Consider the following 16,854-nt stretch of genomic DNA (forward strand, 5'->3'; position numbering starts at 1 on the left):
CTGTTATTTCATAATAATCGACAGAGTTTCATTTGCCAAAATTCCAAACTTATTTTGAAACATATGATAGGACTAAATTACAGAGTTGGAAGTGACTCTCACCAATCTGTTCCCTTTAACTGATGAGACCCTCATAGCTTACTCCCTTTCCTCCTCAAGGTCTTTGGCCAAACAATACCTCTCAATGAAGCCTACTCTGACTATTACATTTGAAATTGCAGACCGCCCCCCAGCACTCCTGATCCCCTTTACCCTTTTCTATTTTTTCCGCTTAGCACTTATCTTCTAACATAGTGCATAAGTGACTTATTTAATATGCTTGTCTGTCTCTCTGCACTAGGATAGAAGCTCTCCATAGAAGGGCTTTCTGTCTTTTTTGTTCTTGTTGGTATTGTACACTGGTATGCCCCCGGCATCTATAACTATGCCTGGTACATAGTAGGTGCTTAATAAATATTTGATAAATGAACTAATGTATCTGCCCTTTAATCAAACCTTTTGATGTTAGAGAACTCATTTCTCATCTAAGGTAACTTATCCCAAGTTTTAACAACACAAACTATTAGATATCTCTTCCTTATATTAAGTATAAATATGTTTTTCTGGATCTTCCATACATTGGTATTTTGTCCACTCCCTTGGAGGTAAACAGAATAAGTTGAATCTCCCTCTTTTGCTTAACAGCGCTTCAAATCTTACATCCTAGCTTTAGAGGAAAATGTCATATGGTACAATCAAGCTCCCAAGTAAGTTGAAAATTTAGTTAAAGTCTCAAGTCATAAAAAATGACTCATGCTATAAGCATCTTATTTAACCTAAAAATATAAATTCTGCTTCTTTGATGGTAATCTCTCCATTTTCTCAGGCTGCTTTTAAGATTTTCTCCTTGTATTTAACTGTTTGTAGGTTCACTATATTGTGTCTAGTTATGGGTTTATTTGCATATCCTGCTTGGAACTTGCTCCTCTTCTAGAATCTGTGGTTTGACATCTTTTATTTCTGAAAAATTCTCAGCTGTTATCTGTTTAAATATTGTTTCTGCCTCATTGTCTTTCTCCTATAATTGTACTACTCCACTCATCTATGGGTATGACTTTCCTAATGTAACCTCTCTGTCTCTTAGCCTCTCATCTGCATTTTCCATTCCTTTGCTCTCTGTGCTTCATTTTGGATGATTTCTTCTGAGTTATATTCTGGCTCACTAATTCTTTCTTCAGCTATGTGTAATTCTCTGTTATATATTCCTATTATGTTCTTAATTTTGTTTTTCATATTTTTGAATTCAGGTTTTATTATTTATACTTCTTTTTATACATTTTTCAGCCTACTGAGATCTTTTAAAATCCTGATTACAACATTCGACTTATTAGCTACTCCTGCTAGTCATCTGCAAATTTGATAAGAAAATTGTTTTTTAGACTTTTCAAGTAAATATAGCAAATACATATTCAGTGGGTCTGAGGTCCAAGTGTTGTGGGAGACATAAAAATGTCCAGAGCACATTTCCTGCCCGCCAGGAGCTGACAGTCAGGGAGACCATGTAAACAAAAAAATGCAAGTCAGAAGGAGGCTAGGGTGAAAGTGCTTCAGGGAAATTTAAAGAACAAGATGCTTTTCCAGAGTAGAGGATATTGAAACCTTTTGATTGTATGACAAATGTACCATATACATTTTCTTTTTTCTCCAAATGTGAAATTGGGCTTATCAGGTAGCGTGATCCCTAATGGTATTATGCTATTGATTAATAAAATTCAAATTTATTCTACTATAATTTCATATATAAACAATTATCTCAGAATTAACAAAAAAACATCAGGGGCTGGCCTGGTGGCATAAGCGGTTAAGTGCACGCGCTCTGCTGCGGCGGCTCGGGGTTCGCCGGATCCCGGGCTTGCACTGACGCACCGCTTGGCAAGCCATGCTGTGGCGGCGTCTCATATAAAGTGGAGGAAGATGGGCACGGATGTTAGCCCAGGGCCAGTCTTCCTCAGCAAAAAAAAGAGGAGGATTGGCAGATGTTAGCACAGGGCTGATCTTCCTCACACACACAAAAAAGCATCATATCCCTATTTGGATTGCTATATCATTTAAATCAATTCTGACAGTCCTGTTCTATTTGGGGGCATAAATTACTCAGAAATACTTATATGGATTAATATTCATAGAAAATATTTAGTGATGACCAACAATGCGTTGGGAAAAGGCTGAAAAAAGAAGAGATGTAGAGATCATTTAGAAACTTCCAGGATAATAACAGAGAGGCAAAGCCAAACTTTCCACTTCATTGGAGAAGAGTTTGATTATTCCCTTATGAATCTTCTTGGCTCCTCACACTCTTATGAGCATGGAAGCTCAGAAGAAGCCCTCTAAAGAAAAGCACATGGAGAAAAGCAATAACTGAAAAACAAATGTAAAATATACTCTGTGGGCTGGATTTGAGAGAGCATTCCAGTCCAATATTATCCTTCCTCTATTTAATTTCTATGACGTACTTCTCCTAGCAAAAAGAAAAAGAGAGAAATGTAAAAACACATGTGGTTCTATGAGGATGTATATACAATGTCAGGCTACGAATCAGAAACTTCCTGACAAGTGTAGGTCAGGTTTGGAATACAGCTGCACTGATGAGGTAAATAAAAAGAATATACTTTGCAATTTGCAGGCAAGATTTAGAAATTTCAGCCAGGCAGAATCTCACAGGGTGGCAGTGCTTGGAGTGTCACCAAAATCCAGGTCTGGCCCCAGTGCAGATTTGGAAACTGGATTTGGTCAGTGGGTCTTGAACGGTCACTCACTTAGGAACAGGCTTACAGGTACTTAAATAAGGAAAATCAAACATTTAAACCCAAATGCCAATTTCCCAATTAACAATTGAGGAAAATCCTGTTAGACAGACCAGAATGCCAGTTACATTTCCTCTTGGTTTGAAAGTCTACATGAGAACTAACAAATAAATTGCATTTTAAAATTTAAATAATTAAATGAAGCAAAGATGAACAGTTCTCAAGATTGTAAATTGCTTATAATAAGGATGTAGATGAATGATGATGAGGAAATTTTAATTTTAGGATTAATGGAAATTATAGATTTAACTCTAAGTCAAGAGTCCTATTATTACTCATGATCTTTTAAAGTGGGACATCTCTAGAGACATAGATATAAAAGAAAACAATTAAACATTAAATACCACACTAGAGAAACTAGAGCTGAGATGGGATATTTGTATGATAATAGTCTCTATTCAAAGGGCACTCCCAGAGAAAAATGTTGATTCTTATATGACTCAATCTGTTTTTTCAAAATTTTTTCTCTAACTTTTCTACTCATAGCAAATTAGCCCTAGTAGAGTACTCAAATATTAAGAAAACAGTAAGCAAAGTCTGTCTTTCCAGAACATTAACTTGCATTTGTTTATAATTTTATCTTAAAATATTAGTAACAAAAAGATAATAATCCTCATAATTTAATTTTCAGTATTATAGATCAATTATTATTGGGAACAGAAACTACAAGGATTGAATGTCACTATACTCTGCTCATGTTTAGGTTCAAAGAAATAATTTCTTGGCACCTTCTTAATTTATTCACAAATTTTTTTAAGTCTATCTTAGTCCATTCACAGCAATATAGGCTTCTTCTAGCATGCATTTTGAAACTCTCATAGCCTCCATCCATACCAAGTTCCAAAGCTGCCACCATATTTTTAGGTCTTTGTTACGGTAGCACCCCACTCTCAGTACCAATTTCTGCCTTAGTCAGCTTGGACTGCTACAACAAAGTACCATAGACTGGGTGATTTATATACTACAGAAATTTATTTCTCATAATTCCGGAGGCTTGAAGTCTGAGATCAGGGTGCCAGCGTGGTCAAGTTCTGGTGAGAATCCTCTTCTGGACTGAAGACTGCCGACTTTTCATTGTATCCTCACATGGCAGAGAGCAGAGCAGAGGAAGCAAAGCTCTCTTGTGACTCTTCTGAGGGCACTAATCCCATGCCTAAAGCTCCAGCCTCATGACTTGATCTAATCCCAATCACCTCCCAAAGGTCCCACCTCCTAATGCCATCACATTGGGGGATAGGGTGTCAGCATATGAATTTCGGGGGAATACAAACATTGAGTCCATGACATTTTGCCCCAGCCCCCCCAAATTCATGTCCTTCTCACATGCAAAATACATTCATTCCATCCCAACAGCCCGCAAAGCATGCAACTTGTTTGGTTTCCAAGGTTCACAGCTGGAGAGGAATTTTACCTCAGGATGAAACTACATTGAGTGTCATTCAGACTTGATTTAGTTGATATTTAGATGAGACTCCGGACTTTAGACTTTAGAGTTGATACTGGAACGAGTTAAGACTCTTGAGCTGTTGGAATGGAATGAATGTGTTTTGCCTGTGAGAAGGGCATGAATTTTGGGGGGCTGGGGCAGAATGTCATGGACTGAATGTTTGTTCCCCCAAAATTCATGTTGAAACCTTACCCCTCAGTGTGATGGTATCAGGACGTGGGGCCTTTGGGAGGTGACTAGGATTAGATGAGGTCATGAGGGTGGAGCCCCCATGAATGGGATTAGTGTCTATATAAGAGTTATGAGAGAGCTTGCTTCCTCTGCTCTGCTCTCCATCTTGTGAGAAGTTGGCAGTCTGCAATCTGGAAAAGGGCTCTCACCAGAAATCGACCATGCTGGCCCTCTGATCTCAGACTTCCAGTCTCTGGAATTGTGAGAAATAAATTTCTGTATTTTATAAGCTGCCCAGTCTATGGTAGTTTGTTAAAGCAGCCCAAACTAAGACACGGTCCTGAAGTAAAAATACTAATATCCTCTAACATATTAATTATAGAAAATAACACAAAAATGAATTCTAAAGAGCTCTAAATGCAAATTAAATTTTCTGTAGAAATTTTTAAATAGACCAATGTAGCTTCATTTCACGAGTTTTTATTACAGTAGATAGGAGTCTTTGACTTACATCATTTTCAGTCTGACCTACACAATCAAAGCAATACGTGGAAATAGATTTCTAATGCTTGAGTAACTAGCCTTTCTCCTTGCTTAGAACTACTAGTCTTACTTTCAGTTTTTAGTTCTAGGCTACTATTTTAGATAACGTAATGCTAGCTGCTGTAACAGAACCATCCCTGATGCTCAATGGCTTGATACGATAGAAGCTTATTTCTGGTTCACATGAATTCCAATTGTGGCAGGAGTGAGGATGGGCTTCTGTTCCATTCAGTCATTCAAGGTCCCCAGCTAAACAGATTCTGACATGTTTAACTTGTGGCTTCTAAGCCACTCTGGACACTGACATCCAGCTGGCCAACGAAAGAAGAAAGAGGATGAAGAGTGATATGCTAAGATTTTATGCACCAAGCCTGGAAGTGGCACACATCATTTCTGCCCACTTCCACCGGCCAGAACTCAGTCATGCAGCCATACCTAACTCCAAAAGAGGCTGGGAAATGTCATCTGGCTCTGGGTCCAAGAGTAAAGGGGGATGGGTGTGGTGAATTGCTAGCCATTCTCTGCCAAAGCTACCTTGTTGGTTCAGTCTGCTGCCATATCCTCAGGTCTTCCCCCAACTGCCCTGGATCTCAGATTTTGGAAGGTGCAGAGTTTACTCCATCAGAACACAAAAGTGGGAACATAACTTGGTATTTTAACTCCTATGGGAATTTCAGGCCCAGAGATCATATCCATCTGCTGTTAGGACAAATAGAGGGGCAGCTAGAAGATAAAATAAGAATGTTCTAGGTAAGATCATCTCACTCTGTTGGCCCTTCTTCCTAAATTTGTGGCCCTAGAGCCCTCTATATAGTTGTACTCATTTATGAGACTCAGCTTACAATTAAAACATAAATCAATGCCATTTTTGTCCTTCCTTTATCAAAAAACAAATGTCTTTCAGAAGAGGGTATTGTCAATGTCATCTTTCCTGTTATAACCATTTATTTTCCTTCTCTAGCCGGTAGCACAGGTCAACACTCTATTCACAATGAAGAGAGGGTGTCACCAGCATAAGTGCTATTTCCAGTCAGGGGACATTAGTTTTCAATGAATACGTACTATTTCTATTCTGATTGCTGCTGACACAGGTTGGCTGCTCTGAAAAGGAGACCTGAAGTTGCTTTCCAGGGCGGAACTGGTAAGTTTTCCTTTTGATCAAGCTTATTAATCAATGTTTGGCATAAAACCAGGCAGCAAAGTATCATAGAATCCAAGAACGAGGCACATTAAAATGCCAGCTGCTAAGGTACTGGGCTATCCTCACTGAAGGCGAGGCTCTAAACGGCTCTAACACCCTTGTGACTCTTTGGTATCTGACTTTTAGGGGTATCCTTTGTTTTTAGGGAGGACTTGGTCTATATGACATTTTTGTTATGAGATGGCAAATTTGACTAATGAAGGAATGAATGAATGATAATCATGATAGCCATGGAGGACATTCAGTAACCTTTCCAAAATCACAATACAGCAAGACAATATCTGATGGAAACAGGTTAGGAAGGAGAGCTCTGAAGGAAAAGAGGTGGGGGTTTGAGTCCCAGACCTGCCACTTTCCAGTTACTGGACCTTGGGCATGTCACTTAACCAGGCCCAAGCTCAGTTATCTCATCTGTAGCTCATGATGCTGACTGCACCTTCTGCATGGAGTGGTGGTGATGGTTAAAGGAGGTGATGCATGGAAAACTCAGAATAGTGTCTGGCACATAGTAATTCCTCGCATAGGAAGTCCTCATAAATGACACCTATTTTCATCATTTTACCAAAAGTTGAAATGCCCCATGTGACACATAATTATGGGCTCAATAGTATTTTCTAAAAACATAGAGTACAAAACTGAGAAAACAAAGATGGATGCTAAAAAAGCATTTAACATACAATACTCTTGCCAGAAGAGAATCATGTCATAAGAGTTTATGGTAGGCAGAATTCTAAGATGGCCCCCAAGATCTCCATCTCCTGGTGTATAGTTATCTTCTCAATATCTCCCAGTTATTTAATCAGACACTAATCTAGGTGCTGCTGTGAAGGGATTTTGCAGATGGAATTAAGGTCCTAAATCAGTTGACTTTAAGGTTGGGAGAGTATCCTTAGTGGGCCTGACTTAACCAGGTGAGCCCTTAGAAGGGCCTGGGCTCTTCCTGGTGAAGAGATTCCAAATGAGAGGACCTATGGACAGGGCCGCATGGTAGGGAACTGTGGGTGGCTCAACAGCAGCTGAGAGCAGTTCCTGGCTGACAGCTAGCAAGAAAATGGAGGCCTCTCATTAAGGAGGCCTCTCATTAAGAAAATAAACTCTGCCAACAACCGAGGGGGCCCAGAAGTAGATCAAGCCTCTTGAAAGGAATGCAGCTCGGCCAACACCTTGATTTCAGCCTTTTGAGATCCCAAGGAGAGGAGCTAGCCAAGTCATGCCTGGACTTCTGACCCATGGAAATTGAGATCATAAATTTGTGTCGTTTTAAGCCTCTAAGTTTGTGGCAATTTGTTACACAGCAATAGAAGACTAATATAGGGTTTCGCATATTTGCTCCAGAGATGATAAAAATGAACTTTCCCTAAGCCTTCCATCAAGACTTCGGCAACAGCCACCTCTGTTTTTTCTGTGAATTGGGGCTAGAAAGCCAGAGTCATGACAGCAGCCCGTGAACACGCTCAGGAGGTTTGTATGTGTGTGCGCATACAACTGTGTGAAAGACGGAAAAATCGCAATATTTGCAATTCAGAATTCCATGCCCACTGGTGATTAGCGTAAAGCTCTCTTCCCTGAGGTTCTACATGTCTAAAGATAACATTTGCTTTTTATTTGACAATAGGGCATCAGCACACTTTGCATACAGTGCTCAGCTCCCAACAGTCAGAGCTTTTATAAGTTTCCTTATCATGTATTTAATATTTGCCATGAAAGACAGAAGGGAGCACTACTGTTTGCACATGTCACTTCAACAATAAATGAGAGGGAATACACTCAGGCAGACCTCCTATTCTGTAGTGCTAATGACTGTGAAGCTTGAAGAAAATAGCACTGTGCACTTTTCTTCAAAATGACTCATTTGCCAGTTGAAATCTGCAAAAATTTCCTTCCATGGAATGATGAGACACAAACAACAACAGGAACCAATGTGCAGAGTGAGGGATTTCTTTGGATTTATACTATTATCTCAGCAGATGATCAGTTCTTTGTGGAACAAGAACAATGAACAGTCACCGAGGCCTTGCTCCTTTTCATCTTCTAAATGGTGTCTCTGGTCATGTGGTTCTCCTCCCTGAAGTGAGTCACTTTGCTGCTTAAAATAATTAACTGAAAATTAGGAGATGCAGTACAAAAGAAATGGTGCCAGAGCTTCACAAGAGAGGCAGAGAGGGTCATGATTAAAAGAGGGGGCTTTAGAGTTACATGACATGGCGGTCAGCTCTGGACTCCGCCTTTTGTAGCCAGGCAGCCTTGGACTCATTTTAAAATCTAAGTTTCAGCTTCCTCACTGTTAAATGTGCTACTTGAAGATGAAATAAAATGGGTTCCAAGCATCTAGCACTTTGTCTACTACAGAGTAAATACTCAACAAACGGTGGTTATTATTAACGTTATCTTTCAAAACTTCGCATCCAGTTCTCCTTCCTGCTTGGGCCCTCCCCAATCTACATTGTTGACAGGACTCTTTCATAGACCTTATTCTGTTCCTCTCCTGCTGATGATACTAGATGGCTCTTCAATGTCTGGACCAATGGTGCTAAATCTTTTATCCCCTTTAAGAATGCTATGGAACCCCTCCATAGAAAAGGCACACACACACACACACACACATACACCAAACTTTACATACAATTTCCAGGGTCCATGGACCCCAAACGTGGTGGATAATAGTCACTTTTTCTGCTTGAAACACGGCAGTCTGCAATCAAGACTTAAAACCAGATAGGAGGTTTTGGTCAGGAGGATTTATTCCAAATTCTTCATAAGAGGGCCCCAACGCACTTTCCCAGGCTTACTTCCTAGGCACTGTCAATTTCCAACATGAGCCATCACACCAGATCATTCACCCTTCCCAAGTGTGCTGTACATCCTCACTGCATCAACTACGCTGCTCTCTGGAATGTACACCCCATTTCCCTGTCCTCCTCCTCCTTGTCCCCGAAGACTCCACTCAAGTGTTTCTACCTATGAACATTTTTAATTTTACCAAAGAATTAATCACTTCCTCCTCCATGCCTACATATCATAATATAGCACACTGTAATACTGTATTGGTTGTGTATTCATTTCTTTTTTGAGATTGTAAACTCTTTGAAGAAAGAGACCATTCTATTTAATTTTATGCCTGTCACTTCAGTTAGCACAGTACCAGGCATGGGGAAGGTGCTCAAAAAATATTTATTTGTTGGTCAATAAATATATGAAAAATGTTCAGCCTCACCAGTAAGCCAAAGAAACACAAACTAACAATACAACAGTTTTTCATCTGCCAGATTTGGCAAAAACAAACAAAATGTTAGCAAGGGTCTCAGAGAGGGTAACACTCTGCAACACTGCTGGGGTCAGGATGTAAATTGGTACAAATCTTCTGGGAAACAATTTCATAAGGTTTATCAAGACTTTTAGTTATATTCATGCTATTTGAACAGAAACTGCACTTCTAGAAATTTAGTCTAAGGAAACAGTTAAGAATGTGGGCAGCAATTAGGACAGCATTGTTTACAGTGGTGAAAAACTGGAAATAATCTATCAGTAGAGGATTAGTTAAATCAACTGTGGTAGAGCCAAATGATGCAATAAAATCAGTCACTGCAAATGATCCGAACAGGAATATTCCTTGATAATTCATATCAAAAGTGGCTACACTACATTGTTGAGTGAAAGTAGCTGGTAATGAAACAGTACTATCCCACGGGAAGGCGTGGGAATACACAGACAAACCCACATAAGCAGTAAAGTTTCAGAAGAGGTACATCAAAAATTTAATAGTGGTTATCTGCAGGGTGGCACTATGAGTGATTTCTCTTATCTTTAATTTCTGTTTGTTCTATAAGGATAATGTTAACTGTGTAACAAGAAGACACCCACTCATATTTATTGAATGAATAACTCATCCTAAAAGGATATGATCACTCTTTCTCTTTAGAGCCCATTTCATTTCAACACCGTTTGCTCTCTTGCTTCAGTTTCATGCCCAGTTTCTTTCTTTCTTAGAAGCTTTTTCTTTAAAAATAAATAATACATGTACATGGGGTAAAATACAACTGGATTCAAGGGTAAAGAATCTCTCTCTCATGCTTGCCCGTGGCCACTAGTAACCATGCCCAGAGGCAGCCACTGTCAGCAGTTATCTGTGTATCTTTCCAGAGATACTTGTGACTTAAAAAAAAGCATATTTGCATATATACTTTTTCTTACATAAATGGTAGCATACTATACATACTGTCCTGCAGCCTGATTTAAATTTTATTTTTATGAAAAGTATACATATGTATAATTTACAAAGTCAAACGGTTCTAGAAAAGGCAGATTGTGAAAAGCAGTAGTCCCTTGAGCACACTTCCGTTCTTCTCCATTATTCCCACAGTTGCCCAGTAACGGAGGCAACCACTGTCAATCCTTTTAGCATTTTCTTTTGGCCTTTGCCTCCCTACCTCTAAGTAAGCTACCGCTACTTCTTGATTTTTCTTGAGCTTTGTCTATTTTCTTGTCTCTATGGAAGTAACGATAGCTCTTTTCTCTCCATCTCTCCTAATCTGTTTCTCTCTCCTTCACTGTCTTCTCCCCATCCTCCCAATATAATGAAAACTTATTATTCTCTTGTGAGAATTTACACCATTATGAGCATGCAAATACTATTCACAGCTGAGCTATGAAAAGTGTACTATGATTACATGTCCTTTCTTGTACAAACTTCCATTTTTCCAGGAATTATTGTCTTGTCTTTGCTTGGTTTTTAATGTATCTATCATGGACTCATCCCCAAGTTCTCAATCAAAAGGGTAAGGCTTCTCTCAGTTCCTTCAGAAACATCAGATTCTCTATCACTTCCATCTTCTTAGAGACAAATCTCTCTTGGAGCCATCTGTTCTGCAGCTCCTGTCTGGCCTGGCTGCTCTCTGGGCCTGTGACTTGGCTGGCATCCTAGGAATGCCAGGCAGCACCACCCTGCACATTCTTTGGGCTTCTCTCCTGTGTCTCAGCCCCTGTTTCCTGCATCTCATGTCTTCCTCACTTTGGTGGAGCACATTCTTCAGTATCTTCCTGAGAAAGGGTTTGTGGAGTGTAAATTTTTTGAGATCTTGCATATCTGAAATGTCCTTATTCTACCCTCACACTTCAGTCTTTTGGATGGTGAATTCAAGATTAGGATTTATTTTCCTTCAGAAAGTCTCCCCTCTCTGCCCAGTGTTGCTGTCTACAAGTTTGATGCCACTCTCGTTCCTAATTTTTTGTTTTTGACCATTAATTGTGTTCTCTCTGGAAGTTCCTCTAGTCTTCTCTTTGTGTCCAGTGTTCTGGAACTTAACGATGGTTTGCCTTTACATGGGCCCATTTTCATCCATTATGCAGCATATTTGATGAGTCTTCTGATAAATTCCTCTCTGTTAATTCAAAATACATTTCTTGTATTATTTCTTGCATAATTTCCTCACCTCCATTTTAAAATTTGTTCTTTCTGAAATCATTTACTTGAACTGAACAAATCATCTAATTTTCTAATCTTTCCTAATTTCTAGCTTTTTCCTTGTTGTTCTACTTTCTGATAGATTCTCAATTTTATTTTCCAATTCTTTTGTTGAAACTTTAATTTCTGTGATCATATTCTTAACTTCTATGAGCACATTTTTGTTCTTCTTCTTTTTAAAAATATCACCCTGTTCTTGTTCATGGATGCAAAGTCATCTTTTAGTCTCCTGAGATTATTAATGATAATTTTGTTTTATTTTAAGCTTTCTTCTCACTGTATCGTCTTTGTTTCCTTCAAGTTCTCATTTTTGTGTTTTTTGGTTTCTTACTTATGCATTACTGGCTTTCTTGGTAGAGCCTGATTAAGTACTTATTTTTAAGAGTGAAGCACTACAACCACTCTATGCTTGGGTAGCAGCCAGCCAGGAGCCATGCAGACATTTTAGATGCCCAACCATCAGTTTACTTCTGCCTTTTCTTGTTGCTGGTGAAATTGCCTGGAGAAGAATATTCCAATCTTCTGCCCATGTTCTGAGAATTGAGGGAGAAGGGGACTGCAGTTCTACCTTTCAGCATGAAGACTTTCTTGTAGTCCTCTTATTTTCATAATGGTATCCTGCCCTCAGCAGTACCTGAGAAGTCAGCAGCCAGTTTAACATTATTCCTTTTAAAGTAAACAGTCTTTTTTCTCTGGCTGCTTTTAATATCTACTCTTTGGTCTCCAGCAGCTTTACTATAATGTGCTCAGATGTGGTTTTCTTTGTGTTTATATTGCTTTATGTTTATAACGCTTTTTGCATCTGTGACTTGATGTCTCAGCCATTACCTCTTCTGCTCCATTCTCTCCTCTCCTTCAGGTACATGAATAACCAAACTTGCTGTCTTTGTTGGTTTGTTTTACCAACTCTTCTACATTTTTCATCCTTTTATCTCTCTGTGGTTCATTTGGGTAGTTTCTTCAGATCTAAATTCCACTTCCACAATTCTCTCTTCACCTATATCTAATGTACAGTTAAACCCATCTATCAAGTCCCTAATTTCAACTGTTGTCTTTTTCCCTAATTTCAACTGTTGAATCTTCAATTCCCCTTAGTTCTCTTTTATACTTCCAAGATCTCTAACAAAACTTTAAATCTTGCCTTTCATTTCCTTGAGCATATTAAGCATATTGCAGTTTTCTATTAATTTGTCTTGTCTCCTTGTATGTCTGGTCATGTTAACTATTGGACATTGTATATAAAAATTTTAGAGATGCTTTGAGGCTTAGAATAATGTTTTTTTCCTTTGGTGACAATATCTATTTGCTTCTGGGAAAGAAGTCAGGGGAACTAGCAATCCTGGATCTCCTTTATCCAGGCAGAGATTAAAATGATTTGAAATGAGAGGCTGTTCTAGTTTGCCATAGTTCCCAGGGTGTAGCTTTTCCGAGTCCTAACCAAAAGTCTGGGAGATTTACCAAGTCCATCCTTCTCCAATTTTTATCTCTCTAGCCCACCCTGATTCCAGTTTTTATCTTCCTAGCCCAGTGAGTTTTCCAAAAGTTCCTTTTGGGGGCTGGCCCCGTGGCTTAGCGGTTAAGTGTGTGTGCTCCGCTACTGGCGGCCCGGGTTTGGATCCCAGGCGTGCACCAATGCACCGCTTCTCCGGCCATGCTGAGGTCACGTCCCACATACAGCAACTAGAAGGATGTGCAACTATGACATACAACTATCTAGTGGAGCTTTGGGGAAGAAAAAAGGAGGAGGATTGGCAATAGATGTTAGCTCAGAGCCAGTCTTCCTCAGAAAAAGAGGAGGATTAGCATGGATGTTAGCTCAGGGCTGATCTTCCTCACAAAAAAATAAATAAATAAATGAAAGTTCCTTTTGGTTTTTCAACCTCTTCTGGAACTGTACAGGAACAGTAGTCATAAATGCTCGCCACATATTTGTTGGTTTCTTTTTTCTTTTGGGTTTTTACTGGCTTCGTTGCTCTGTCATTCCCTCAAACTCACGATTTTTCACATTTCTCCCATCTTTTCTCCTTGTTCTTAGAGGGAAGTAGTTTGGACAACAGATTGAGTAGAAAGCGCTTGGTCACTAATATGCTGAGAGTTCTTGTTGGTCAAACAATTGCCCTATCTCTTGATTTCCTGATTTGTGGGGGAAAAATAGTCTGTAAGAATTTTTAGGCCATCTGAGTTTTATTGTATGAGGGAGGCAGGTATATATAATGTTATATTGCTCTTAAGTAATATGTACCAACAATCTTTCGGGCTACTAGGATATATGTTTGAGCAAGGATGATAATGGTCTTTCTGAAAGTCATTGCCTTCTCAAGACACGGTGATAGGTGTCAGATCAAACACAAGGCATGAAGATAGTTAAGTAAAAGGAAATAGACAGCTCTTGAGCACATAGCCGTGATTTACACAGTGCCAGGGAGCACCTGTACAAATAAATGAATAAGTAAGCTCCAAGGATATAAAGAATCAGAAAGCTAATGAACCTGAAACTTCTAAATAGTAACGTCTTTGCTAATAAACCTCTTTTCTTTGATGTGGAAGAACACATATTCATTCATCAATACAAATGTTTTATACTTTACAGGATGGTTTCACTGTCAAAAATTTAGAGAAACAAGTGACGAGTGAGGGAAAAGGCAGCATTAGAGCTCCCATTTCACAAAGCTCTGTACTACATGGATCAGTTAGTTTGAAACCTTAGGGCTTCTCTGACTGTGCCTTATTTCTTTTCCTTTCTTATCTAAGAAAGAAATTTAAAAGATATTAAGGTACACCATCATAAAAAGTTAAGTCTTTCCACAAGCCATTTCACCTAGATCTTTTTGTCTGTCATCGTTAATAATCAATGATACCATTTATTGACTGCCAAGTGCTTATTTTTCACCAGGCAATTTCTACGTATACTATGATGTTTTATCTTCTAGAAGCCATTATTAGTTCCATTTAAAGAGAAGCAACCAAGCCTCAGAAAGGTTAAACAACTTTCCCAGAGTTAGTGCATGCAGGGTTTGGACTTCATTCCAGATCTGTCTGAACACAACACCCTTACTCTCGATAGTACAGAATACTACTTCAGCACTCATATACTCAACAACTCTTTATTGAGTGACCATATGTAAGACAATTGTGCATGACACATGACCATGCATGCCCTCAGATAATGTTGTCCTTCCTTCCCAGACACATCCCAATTTAATGTCCTAACATCCCAGAGGGGAATTTTTTCTTTCAAAGTACAAAACTTAATGTTGCATACAACAATTTCACTGCAACTGACATTAAAAAAAGACATATCCCAACTGCCATCCTGTGGAGAGATGTACCATGTCTTATATGCCCCTCCAGTCTCTGCCCTTTTCCTTGTGACAGGGAAGAGGAAATGGGACTGAGGAAGAGCATGATTGCTCCCTGTTAAACATCATGTGATCAGGATGTATGTGTGTTGGGGATTTCATACAATTAATAAACCTTTACACCATGCTGCTTAATGCCTCTCTTCTTGTCTTTGCTCATTATATAAAACTGCTTATTTCATTTTGTACTAGATTATTATTGAATACGACTGTCCACTGTCAGCGCACAAACAGGCAGAATAAATTCTTTAGTTGATAATGACAATGATAGCCATCTCTTAAAAGTGACATGAGTTGGTGCCTAAGTCAGTTCCAGCTGCTATAACAGAATACTAAAGACTGGGTGGTTTGTAAACAACAGAAATGTATTTCTCACAGTTCTGGAAGATGGAAGTCTGAGATCAGAGCATCAACATGGTCAGGTTCTGGGGATGGCTCTCTTCAAGGATACAGACAGTCGTTTTTCTCATTGTATCCTCACCTGATGGAGAGGTTGAGAGGGCTCTCCAAGGTCTCTTATGAGGGCACTAATATCATTTATGAGGACTTATCCTCATAACCTAATTATTCCCCAAAGGCCTCACCTCCTTATACCATTACATTGGGGGCTAGGATTTCAATATATGAATTTGGGGGGGACACAAACATTTAGTCTGTAACACTTGGGTTGATGATGATGCTGGTAATGGGGAAGAAGTTATACATTTTTATGGAGGAGGGAGGGTGAGATTTGAAAAAAAAACACACATTTGATCCGTGTAAAGGAAGTTTTACCTTAATCTCCCTCTGTGGTGACAAATATTAACAGTATGCCTGAATAATAATTAATTAGAAAAAACAATTTGTTAAAGCTAATTAAGACCTGGGACATGCAAAATGAAGATGGAAAAGTTTGCAAAGCCTGCAGGAAACCAATAGATTTTTCTTTTATTTTCTGCATAGCTCTTCAGAGACAAGGGAACCAAACCTCCTCCTTTCATTTTGGCTTTAGATTATACTCAAACTAGTCATATTCAATCCGTAGAGCTGTCGTTCTAAATTCAGGGAAGGTGCTGACCCATCAGGTTACTTAACATTCAACCAATAGCTTTCCTTCTCTCAGTGTGGTTTCTAATCAATATGATCTGCTGGAATCTCTCTTCTGGGTTTCACATTTAGCTTTGCCAAAGTAAAAGAGGTCTCAAATGAGGGTAGGGGTGAGAGGCTTACAGCTCTCTGTCAAGCACAAACCTTTGCTTCTGGAAGTCTCTTGATATTATTGCCACTGGTACCCTCTTGTGACTGAATGAGTCACTTGGTATGGCTCAGGAAGAGCACAATCCATTTTGGAATGACTTTTATGTGGTAAAAGAAAAGATGTCCACCATGATAAACTAGAATGTTAGTCTCTTCTTATTTCCTTATTCCCGTGAGTTTATTTTACAGATTTTTCACAATTAAGGCAAACATATAAGAACTCTGTTCTCTTATACCAACTGAAGACACATTTCACCATCCCTTCGAAAGTGCTCACTGATAATATATGAAGCACTATAAAAAGTAGTTAAGGGGACTGACTATAAATCAATGAGTTTAAGCTTTAAAACATACTTTTCACTCTAATACATAGAAAAAAGAGATAAAATTTGGAAAAAATGAAGAACCAGGCATAATTGTACTCAAAAACAAGATAAACATTGTATGGACCAGAAGTGGAACAGAAACAATAAGGAGGGCCTGAAGCTACAGACCTCCTGGGCTCTAAGTCCTGAAACCAGTAAAAGAAGCTCAAGGGGAAAAATGGAAACCAAAATGATCCTTCAGGATAAGGGCCAAGGTCCCCAGCCAAG

General features: G+C 39.0%; 1 protein-coding gene across 2 annotated transcripts in view; it reads right to left on the minus strand.

Annotated features, from left to right (window-relative positions):
- The window catches only part of HYDIN (HYDIN axonemal central pair apparatus protein), a 323,416-nt gene that overhangs the window by 178,482 nt on the left and 128,080 nt on the right, over positions 1-16,854 (minus strand). The gene's annotated exons all lie outside the window — the stretch shown is intronic.

Source organism: Ceratotherium simum, chromosome 30 (genome assembly GCF_057802395.1).
Source record: "Ceratotherium simum simum isolate JZ-2026a chromosome 30, ASM5780239v1, whole genome shotgun sequence".
NCBI lineage: Eukaryota > Metazoa > Chordata > Mammalia > Perissodactyla > Rhinocerotidae > Ceratotherium > Ceratotherium simum.